Genomic DNA, 11,310 nt, shown 5'->3' on the forward strand with positions numbered 1-11,310 from the left:
ACTTCACTTTCACTTTTCATTTTCATGCATTGGAGAAAGAAATGGCAACCCACTCCAGTGTTCTTGCCTGTAGAATCCCAGGGTCGAGGGAGCCTGGTGGGCTGCCGTCTTTGGGGTCGCACAGAGTTGGACACAACTGAAGCGATGCAGCAGCAGCAGCACCAGGTTATATATCAGCTCCCATTTCTTTGTCAGCTGATGATCAGATTGCCTTGAGCATCTGCTAATAATAACGTTAATAACAACAGTAACTAACGCTTATTGAGAGCTTGCTGCTGCTGCTGCTGCTAAGTCGCTTATGTGCTTCCCTGGTGGCTCAAATAGAAAAGAATCTGTCTGCAGTGCAGGAGACCCAAGTTCAATCCCTGGAAGTTCTCCTGGAGAACTTCTGGAGTCAGGAAGTTCTCCTGGAGAATGGAATAGCTACCTCACTCCAGTATTCTTGCCTGGAGAATCCCATGGACAGAGGATCCAGGTGGACTACAGTCCATGGGGTTGGCAAGATTCAAACACAGCTGAGCAACTAACACACACACACATACACATACACATACCAATTTTGTTAAACACTTTTCAAATATCAACTCAGTATTCCCAGCGACTTTGTAAGGTAGGAACTGTTATTAGCCCCATTTCATAGGTGAGGACGCTCAGGCTTAAAGGAATTTGGAGCATTTCTATGGTTCCTACAGAGCTGAGATTTGAATCCATTACTGCCTGACTCCAGAGCCCGATTTTGAACAAAACTCAGGTGCTAGGGGAGGGGAGAGGCAAGTAGGAAGAACGACATGGCCCCCAACTTCAAGGGGCTTCCAGTCCACAGTGGACGCCATGATGTCCTAATTTCCCTGAGTCACTGGAGGCACTGCTAGCCGCGGCCCTCAGCTGAGTCCCTCTCCAGGACTTGCCCTGGGCTGAAGAGAGACAAGTGGCCCAAGATCACGCCTTCTTCCAGGACCAGCTGCCTCCAGTGACTCGACGAAGGGGTAGAAACGCCCAGTCTTTGCCCAGCTCTGAAAGCGCTCCCATGTTAGCGCTCCGGTGTTAGTGCTTCTGGAGGTTGGCTGAGACCAAGGTTGCAGAGCTGCAGTTCATCTTCTCCCTCTGCCCACTCTTGCGCCTGTCACTCGCCCAGGAGCCTGGGCATGAGGGCATCTCCGGTAAACTTCTTGTGTGCAAGAGCCTGCTTCCTGGGGAACTGGCCTGGGACCCCATCTGACAGGGAAGAAAGGACACAGGGACAATTGCATGCTACACTGAAAATATCCCAGGGAGAGGTCTAGAAGAGCCTGAGGAACTACAGAGCCTTCCTGGAGAAGGCGAAGATTCATCTGAACTTTGAAAGATAGGGAGAATGAGAATATTTCTATTTGGCCATAGAAAGGAATGAAGTTCTGACACGCTACGATACCGAGAAACCGTGGGAACATTATTCTAAGTGAAAGAAGCCAGTCACAAAAGACCACATGTACGATTCCATTTATATGAAATGTCTGGAACAGGGAAATCTATTCAGAAAGGAAATAGATTATGGGTTGTCTAGGGCTGGTAGCCTGGGGCTGAGGGGACTGGGGAAGTGATGGCTAAAGCTTATTGGATTCTTTTTAAGGGGATGAAAATGTTCTAAAATTAACTGTGAAACATTGCACATACCTGTGAATATACTAAAAATGATTTTATGTTACACTTTTGGTGGATTGTGTGGTATGTGAATTATATCTCAATAAAGCTGTTGTTGTTTTTTAAGAGAAGAATCTGGAGGAGAGTGGGAGAATCGCAGATGGGCAAAACCACAGGCAAATACGTGGAGACTTACATGAATGTGTGTGGGTGTGTGTAGGTGTGATGAGAAATAGCAAAAAACAAAGGTGGCAGGAGGCCGTGGCCAAATAAGGAAGGTCAGAAGTCCCTCCAGAGAGGAAGTTCGTTTTGGAAGATCTGGGAGTAGTGAGATGAACACGAACATGCCCTACCTTCCCCTCCGTTCCCCTCCTTCTACATTTTTGACTGCTTTGTAACATTTTTTTTTCTTCCATTTTATTCAGACTACACGTTGCCATAATTTTAATTTAAAAAATCTCAGAGGTCTCCAAGGCTTCCGATTTCCCCATCTCAAAGACAGCCACTTAAACTCTTTGCTTGGTGATACTTTTGCTATATCTGAAGTGGTACCATCCTGGGAAAGGAAATTAACCAGCCAACAGAGATGTCCTCAGCTTTGCTTGGAATCCCAGTTGCTCTCTCTCCTGCTAGATCAGGTCCAGTTGAACAGCTAAGCCAAACAACTTAGAGGGGGAATCCAAGAAGAGCAGCCTTCAGAGATGGGGCTGCAGAAACCCAACTGTTTAATTAAAATAAGAAGTCACGGTACACTTAGCTTTTGATCAACGTGCCTCTCCTGTTCCATTTTAAATCCCAGAGCTGGTGGCTCTGCCTGGCTTGGAAAGAGGTGTAGATCAGTACTGACATCCAGTGGTCACAGAGAATTCTCTGCCTGAAGCTCTCCATCTGTGTCTTCCCAGAATCCAGTGGGTGTTGGTTCACCCAAGGAAAGGAGGAGCTATGGAAGCTGACAGCTACCAATAGGTGCTGTTAACTTGGAAAATGGTGTGATCTGTAACCAGAGGCCAAGCAACTCAGGCCAAAGCCTTGCCAGGTTACAAGATGCGCAGGGGTTATCTGAACGCCGACCCTAGTGTCATAGGGAGAAAATGGGGCCATCACTGGCAATGCAGTAAGACCATACAAAGTTAAAATGTTAAAGAGCCACAGGGCCTTGAAAAACACACTGGATTTTAAGTTAGAAAGCTTGGTTCAAGGGACTTCCCTGGTGGTCCAGTGGCTAAGACTTTGCACTCTCAAAGCAGGGCACGTGGGTTCAATCCCTGGTCAGGGAATTAGATCCCACATGCCACAGCTAAGAGTTCAAATGCGGCAGCCAAAGATCCTGCAGGGCACAGGGAAGATCGAAGGTCCCACATGCCGCAGGTAAGACCCAGCACAGCCAAAGAAAAGAAACCTTGGTTCAACACCTGCTATTCTGCGTCACCCTGAGCAAGCCCCTTAAACTCTCTGTGCTTCAGCTTTCTCACCTTCAAAGTAAGGCTGGTGCTACCTTCTCAGCCAGCTTCATAGTGCTGCGGTAAGTGTCATATGAAAATGTTTGCAAAGCATTTTGTAAGCTGAGAAATGCTCTACAGCTGGGGCTTCTAGGATGAAATGGCGATGGACAGAGTAGGGCAAACAGGAGCTGGTAAATACATGTTGAGAAGTGACTCTGGAGGTTTGGACAAATGACAAATAACACTTCCAATTTCCAATTTCACTGAAGCTTTGGAGACTCAGCCTTGGACTTCCAGGGTGACCTCATCAGAAAAGGGCATTCTGCATTTTGCCCTGGACTCAAGTCTCTGAGATAAACATTGGTGAGTAACTTTAGAGCCCATCTAACTTCAAAAATCATATATATAAAACAGGTTTTTTTAAAATAGAATCATAACCCAGAGGAAAAACACAAAGCACCATTTCTTCTAATGTCAAAGGGAGCTATTGTTAATGCTAATTGCACTAAAAGACTACACCCTTGTACATTTCTTTTTTATTTTTTCTCTTGTTTTTCCATTTGTATTTGGACTAGGGTTTTGGCAAGGAAGATTAGTCTTGCAAAGTGGCTCTAAATGAAGTTATGAGATGACCAGAGATAGCGAAATGTGGTGTGCATAGGAGAGAAAATGTGCAGAGGTGATTTTGGAGACTTAAAGACCATTGTTCTGACTCTTTCAGTGCCGCCAGATTTCATAAATTACCAGAGTGGAATTTTTTAAAGCTTAGTCCAGTCTTTCTACTTGAGCTTAATTTGAAAGAACTATAAACCAATTATCCCCTGCTTCCTTGAGGTATCAGAGGGTGTCGGACCCAAAGAAATAATTACATTGCTGTGTAAGTCTATCTGTCAAGGAAAAAAATTCTATTCTTGCCCTGTGCATGCTGCGTGCTAAGTTGCTTCAGTTGCAACCCTATGGACTGTAGCCCACCAGGCTCCTCTGTCCACGGAATTCTCCAGGCAAGGATACTGGAGTGAGTTACCATGCCCTCCTCCAGGGAATCTTCCTGACCCAGAGATCAAACCCTGTCTCCTCCTACTTTGCAGGTGGATTCTTTACCACTGAGCCACCCAGGAAGTCCATTCTATCCCTAGAAAGGTTGTTTTGTTTTTTACAGTTTATATAATTATAGGAAGGGCTGGGAAAAAAAGGTATAATTTTCAGTCACACAGCAGAATCAGTCCACAGGGAGCAGGTACCTCTTCTGTTATCTGGAACCACCTACTGAGCTGGGAGGACTGGAAGCCTTCCTCCCTTTTTTTTGGTGCCTGGCAAGATCAATTGCCATGACTCTAGACCCAATTCATTGGAATGAGGCAGGTGCAGTTCCTTGAAAAGGGGGAGCAAAGCTGAGAAGAGAATAAGGGATGCTGACAAGTCATGATAAAAATGTCCATGACACCTCACAGAGCCATTGTGCCAATCAACTGATAATGGGCACAGAGCTCCCACAACATGGCATTATTTAAAGCCTCCTATGGGATGCTTCCTGTCATTTGTAGACAGAGCCACTGGTAAAGCTCAGAAGCCAAGTGGCTAGGCGACCAACCCAGGACTGAGAGGCAGGCGTGATTGGTTTGTAACTTGTGACCAAGGATGAATCACAAAACTTCACCAAGTTCAGTCCTATAAGAATTAAATGATGATATGTGCCTGCCACAATGTCTAAGGCCTTAGTACCTTCCTTCTAACAATTAGAATCATTATGGAAGAAGGATTTAGAAGCCCAATGGTGAAAGTCAGATTTCTGAAAATGTCAGCAGCTGGGCAAACTGAGTGGGACCCAATTGTCCAAGGAGGGGAAAACAAACAAACAAACAAAAACACTGATACCAAATCAGCCTTAACCTGGAAAAGTTTTTAAGTTACCATCCATAGCAAAGAAATGCCAAAGGAAATGTGAGTTCAGATGGGCATTTTTTTTCCTTACTCAAGCCATTGTTCAGTTAATACCCTTTTTTTTAAAGTTGAGTCTGATATCAGTTCTTTGGGTTGCAGAGACCAAAACTGGGTAAGCAGTGTGCATGGGGATTTCTTCAACTGTTTATCCACACCCTTCACTGGCCATAGGCCCATCACTACATGCTGGGTGTACAACTTAACAAGACAGATTTATTATCATGGTGCCTGATGCCCCAGGTCTTCTAGGACTGGCCCCGTTTCAAATAGCCTGCCCTGCTCTCTTCAGGAGCTCGCTCACTCACTCTGCATCCCATTTTGCTTTCTTCATAGCACTTCTCTTTTTTCAAAGTGTCCCTATGTGTTCATTTCTTGGTTGACTTATTTATTTTTCTGCTGCCCCCAGTAGGACATCAGCTGCATAAGAATAGCCCTTGTCTCCCCAGCTCATTACAACATCACCAGCTCTCAAAACAGAACTGGCTCAGGGGGATCACTCAGCAATATTTATTGAATGGTACTGAACAAAGATCATGGCATCTGGTCCCATCACTTCGTGGGAAATAGAGGGGGAAACAGTGGAAACAGTGTCAGACTTTATTTTTCTGAGCTCCAAAATCACTACAGATGGTGACTGCAGCCATGAAATTAAAAGATGCTTACTCCTTGGAAGGACAGTTATGACCAACCTAGATAGCATATTCAAAAGCAGAGACATTACTTTGCCAACAAAGGTTCGTCTAGTCAAGGCTATGGTTTTTCCAGTGGTCATGTATGGATGTGAGAGTTGAACTATGAAGAAGGCTGAGTGCTGAAGAATTGATGCTTTTGAACTGTGGTGTTGGAGAAGACTCTTGAGAGTCCCTTGGACTGCAAGGAGATCCAACCAGTCCATTCTGAAGGAGATCAGCCCTGGGATTTCTTTGGAAGGAATGATGCTAAAGCTGAAACTCCAGTACTTTGGTCACCTGCGAAGAGTTGACTCACTGGAAAAGACTGTGATGCTGGGAGGGATTGGGGGCAGGAGGAGAAGGGGACAACAGAGGATGAGATGGCTGGATGGCATCACTGACTCGATGGACGTGAGTCTGAGTGAACTCCGGGAGTTGGTGTTAGACAGGGAGGCCTGGCGTGCTTTGATTCATGGGGTCGCAAAGAGTCAGACACGACTGAGTGACTGATCTGAACTGAACTGAACTAAATCAAATGACTGAAGAGTTTTCAGACCATGTGGTCTGTTTTTCGTTTTCCAAGAGACAGTCACAGCACTTGAATTTGGAACTTCAGTCCCACTGGGGCCTCCATTTTATAGATGAGGAAACATCCACAGAGGGTGAGTGGTTTGTTTGACGTCAAATGACAGAAAGGAACAGCATCGGGGCTCCCAGTCCAGTGCTCCTTCTACCCTAGAAACACATGGAATGGTTAGATGCAGCATAGCAGACCAGAGCATCGATGAGGAGGTTCTGAGGTCAGAAGCAGTTAGGGAACACCAGAAGTTGCGCTTTATTTGTTTGGTTCTGAAAGCTCTCTCTGGGAGCCTAATGTAATGTCGATATAGATACTTCCAATTTGCAGAACTCTCTTCTGACATCATCTCCTACAGATGCTATGATCTTTCTTAAGATCAGATAGGGGTTTTAAGGACAAGCAGCTCCAAGCCTGTGAAATGGCTTGACACAGTTTTGCTTCTGTGAGTCAGGACACTGGGTTGCAAATGCCAGAAATGCAACCAAAGTAGCTCAGATAAAAAGGTCTCTCATCCAACCACAGAAGGAGCTGCAGCAGGGCTACGGGAACGACTGAAACCAGGAGCTCCGGCACCACCTTTCCTCTGCCCGTTGAGTTACTGTCCATGCAGCCCAGTTTTCTCCATGAGCTGAGAACACGCTCACTCACATCTGTCTCACATCTCGAAGCTCCCACCTCCAAATAGTTCCAAATTTTTAATCTCTTTTCCCACTTTTTTAAAACTTTTATTGTGAACTGGAGTATAGCTAATTAACAATATTGTGACAGTTCCAGGTGAACAGCAAGAGACTCAGCCATACTTACGCATGTATCCATTCTCCCGCCAACTCCCCTCCCATCCAGGCTGCTACATAACATTGAGCAGAGTTCCCTGTGCTATACAGGTCCTTGTCGGTTATCCATTTTAAATATAGTAGTGTGTGCCTGTCCATCCCAGGCTCCCTAACTCTCCCTTCCCCCATCCTCCCCCCGCCCCACCCCTGGCAACCATAAGTTGGTTCTCTTAAGTTTGTGAGTCTCTTTCTGTTTTGTAAGTAAGTTCTTTTTTTTTTTTTTTTTTGACTTTTTAAAAAATTTTAATTGGAGGCTAATTACTTTACAATATTGTGGTGGTTTTTGCCATACATTCACATGAATCAGCCATGGGTGTACATGTGTTCCCCACCCTGACCCTCCCCATCCCATCCCTCAGGGTCGTCCCAGTGCACCAGCCCTGAGCACCCTGTCTTATGTTCTAAATGGTTCCAAGTTTTTGAATTCCCAGGTAAGAACTCGGATGGGTCTAATCTGAATCAGGTGCCAGCACTAAGCTAATCAATTGCTTGGTGTGGCACAGGCACGAGACTGCACCGCCCAGACTTGGTCCTATTTCTGTGAGTTTCCTTCAGGGTTGTGATCCATGTATCCCCATCATGGGTATCTACCACAGTTTGGTGCCTGACAATTTGGACCACCATGCTGCCTCTTCAGTTACTTCATAGCACTAAGTGGTTCATGCCCTTCATGAGTTAAAACAAAGCAAAACCCTCCAACTTTTTGCATCCTTAAGTTTTAAGACAAATGGGTTGATTGACTCTCAAGTCCCTGCCAGCTCCTACCCGTGAGTGGTTTCTGGATGACAGTTGCTCTATCATCCCAACATTCTCCCCAAATGTGAACATCCCTCTGCTCTATCTCCTAGGACCAGAAAACCAGGTACCCAGAGAACCTAATGGAGCTGGAGAATAAGCCTGGCTGAAGAGGATGAAACTCTGTTGCACTGTGACCAGCAGGAAGAAACTCGCGGCTCACAAGGGCAGAATTGGGCAGAAACCCGGTCTTCTAGCTCTCCGCCACCAGGCTGCCATCCCTGAGAGCCTGAAACCTCTGAGGCCTCACTGTCCTACAAGTGGACACTTGGGTGTGCCCTGCCCATCTCTCCCTGCAGAGGTGTGGGTGTCCCCCTCCTGGTGGAGCCCAGGGGCTCCTGAAGACACAGGTCTGCATGGATATGAGAGTCACACACCTAAAAGGCTCCAGCCCCACAATGGTGCTCTGCCCTTTGCCCTGTGATAAAGAGACAGTGAAAACCAAGGAAGCCAGCAGCACTTCCCATCCACGGGGACTAGCGCTCCTAGAAGTTACTGCTGAACCTTAAAATGGAAAGAAGTGCAAGCAACCTAATGTCTCTGATGGTGGCTCTCAGGCTCAGGAAGACCTTCTGAATCTTAGAAGAAAACTGGGGGTCTGAGTCTGGTGCCTCTGTAGCAGGATTTGGGGGTTTGGAAATGGATCCAGTGCTTCTCACCCCTCTCACGTGCCTGCATTTTACAAAGTCGTGCCTGAGATACCTCTCTTGGGTGTATTTCTTTGGGATGTAGCACTGAACTGGGTTTAAAAAGTGTACAGCAGTTAACTGGGTGACAGTTACCTGCCTTTTAGAGGACAGACAAGATGTGGGGATACACGCAGGAGGAATAAGGCCTCCTAAGGACCAGGGAGGAGGTGATGCTGGAGTTAAGACTTAAATAGCCCAGTAGAGGCATGGAGAGAGGGCATGGAGAAGGTACAGGAGCATGGGACATTCTGGAAAATTCTTGACTAGGATATAGGATGTGAGGTCAAGGGTAAGCTTATGATCATGAATGTCCTCTGACACATTTAAGCTGTACCTTCTAAGAACTGAACAAGCACAGACCACCTCCAGGTGAGCTAACCGTGACCAGAAAGAGGAGGGGACTTGTGAACCATACATGCCCAGAGCAGAGCACAGTTTGGGTTTCTCTGCCACCCCCAGCGGACAGTGGCCCACTCACTTACCAGCTTCCTTACCACAGACAGCTGCCGGGAGAAGGAGAAAGATAAGAACAGGGAAAGGCAACATGCAAATGGTCCACTCAAGACCAGCCCAACCCAGGAGGTGACTGACAGCAGTTTGCAGGCTGGCCATGATCCATCAGCCCCAAGTTACAGCTGCTGGTGCCAGGACAGTATTAGAAGGAGGGCGGTGTTGGCCCAGGAGACAGCGTGCTTTGCCAGCAAGGCTTGAAGGGCAGGGTTCAGCACCCCAGAAGGTTTATCACACCTGGACCAGAGGAAGCCCCTCCTTCATAGGCAGAGAGATTCCCCATGGAGGAAAAGTGATGGTTTGGTCAGAGTTGCCACCTGCCAATGCAAGAGACCCAGGAGACTCAGGTTCGATCCCTGGGTTGGGAAGATCCCCTGGAGATGGGAATGGCAACCCACTCTAGTATTCATGCCTGGAGAATCCCATGGACAGAGAAGCCTGGCGGGCTACAGTCCATAGAGTCTCAAAGAGTCGGACACTGGAGCAACTTCACGTGTATGTATGCAAGCACTCAGGCAGCCCAGAGAGCCACCTGGCTGCTTCCTCAGCTCCTAGGAGCCACAGGGGCCCCAAAAGAAGCAGGCACAAAGTCAGCAGGAGTTGGTTATAACAGCTGCGCCCTCCTGTCTGCTCTCTCTCCCTCCCCCTCCCTTTAGTAAAAGACAACTCTCCTGATTAGTTTCTGGTTGCCTGTCATTGTTCCTGACTTGTCATCAATCTCAAGGTGTGCTGGGATGCTTTGTATTTACTTGGAGTTGCTTGCTTAGGCATGCTGAATCGGCAGTCCTATTAGCAGAATTTTTCTTTTCATTGTATTTGTGAAATGAAATAAAATAAACAGGCCCTGTCTCTAGGGAGCTCTGCCTGCCTCATTTCTCTGAACACTGTCAGGCTCCAGGGAGATCCTATGAGGGCTTTCGATGCAGCCAAGGGTACACCTTTACCTTTGGTACTAAGAAGGCCTGGGAGGAAGGGTGGCTGGCTCCTCCAGCCAGAAAGAGGATCATGGTGAGGAAGAGAGTCCTGACTGGCCACAATGAAGGGGTCCTGCAACTGATCATCCAAGACTGCGGTGCCGGACAGGGCAGGTAAGGTAGGGAGATGGGTCCTAGTCCCAGGTCTGCCCTTCCGACCTGGGAGCCTTGCGTGCTAAGTCATTTCAGTCGTGTCCGACTCTTTGCCTGCCAGGCTCCTCTGTCCTTGGAATTTTCCAAGCAAGAATACTGTAGTGGGTCACCATTTCCTTCTCCAGGGGATCTTCCCAACCCAGGGATCGAACCCATGTCCCTTACATCTCCTGCATTGGTAGGCAGATTCTTTACCACTAGCGCCACCTGGGAAGCCCTGGGAGCCTTAAGCATATAATTCTAGCTCTGAGTGTCACTTCATTCATTTGCAAAGTGGGGAGAACAAGTCCTGCCTCATAAAGATTAAGTGAAATCTCATACACGTAATGCCTTGGCACGATGCCTGGTGCAGACACATCTGGTGAATATTTCCATCATTCCTTTGGGGGCATTACATTCTATAGGGCTGTATGTTAGAGAGTGCTTTCTGATGGTGCAGGGAGAGGAGGGGACCTTTTGCTGGGTCCTTTGGAGGGAATAATAAAGGTGTGGGAAAGGCTTTAAGAACCTGAAATATACATATGATTAATGAGACAAGAGGGCAGTGAGCTCTCCTGAAAGCTCCAAGGAAGTGATTTATTGCACAGAAGCAGCGATGCTCCAGCACCACTAATTGGGGAGCACTTTTCTGGGTCACAGACCTTGACCATGCACTCGCCATGCTCCATGTGAATAGTGTTTGTGTCAAAATTTAAAAGAAGTTCATTCCTAGCTGGTCTTTGGGGCTGCCTGCTCCATCACCATAAGCACAGGCTCTGTGCAAAATGCAACCCTCTTGCTTCGTGCTGGAGAGAGACAGGGGAGGGACCTCCCCACTCAGTGAAAGGTTGAAAATGAAAGTGAAAGTTGCTCAGTCGTGTCCAACTCTTTGAGACCCCACAGCTGTACAACCATAGAATTCTCCAGGCCAGAATACTGGAGTGGGTAGCCTTTCCCTTCTCCAAGGGATCTTCCCAACCCAGGAATCGAACCCAGGTCTGCGAAAAAAAGCAGAGTACAAAGTTGTACTACATGCTTTATGATCCAAGCTATGTTGAAATACATTTAAAAATTTTTTTAAAGATGAAAACACCTTCTTGTATCTAGCCAGTGGATGATGAGG

General features: G+C 47.0%; 1 long non-coding RNA gene across 1 annotated transcript in view; it reads left to right on the forward strand.

Annotated features, from left to right (window-relative positions):
• Positions 1-9,468, forward strand: part of LOC113884229 — a 109,728-nt gene extending 100,260 nt beyond the window's left edge. The window contains exon 4 of the long non-coding RNA XR_003508828.1: positions 7,936-9,468. This is a non-coding gene — a long non-coding RNA (uncharacterized LOC113884229). The remainder of the gene's footprint in view (positions 1-7,935) is intronic.
• Positions 9,469-11,310: the final 1,842 nt, after the last annotated feature.

This window comes from Bos indicus x Bos taurus, chromosome 26 (assembly GCF_003369695.1).
Source record: "Bos indicus x Bos taurus breed Angus x Brahman F1 hybrid chromosome 26, Bos_hybrid_MaternalHap_v2.0, whole genome shotgun sequence".
Taxonomy (NCBI): domain Eukaryota; kingdom Metazoa; phylum Chordata; class Mammalia; order Artiodactyla; family Bovidae; genus Bos; species Bos indicus x Bos taurus.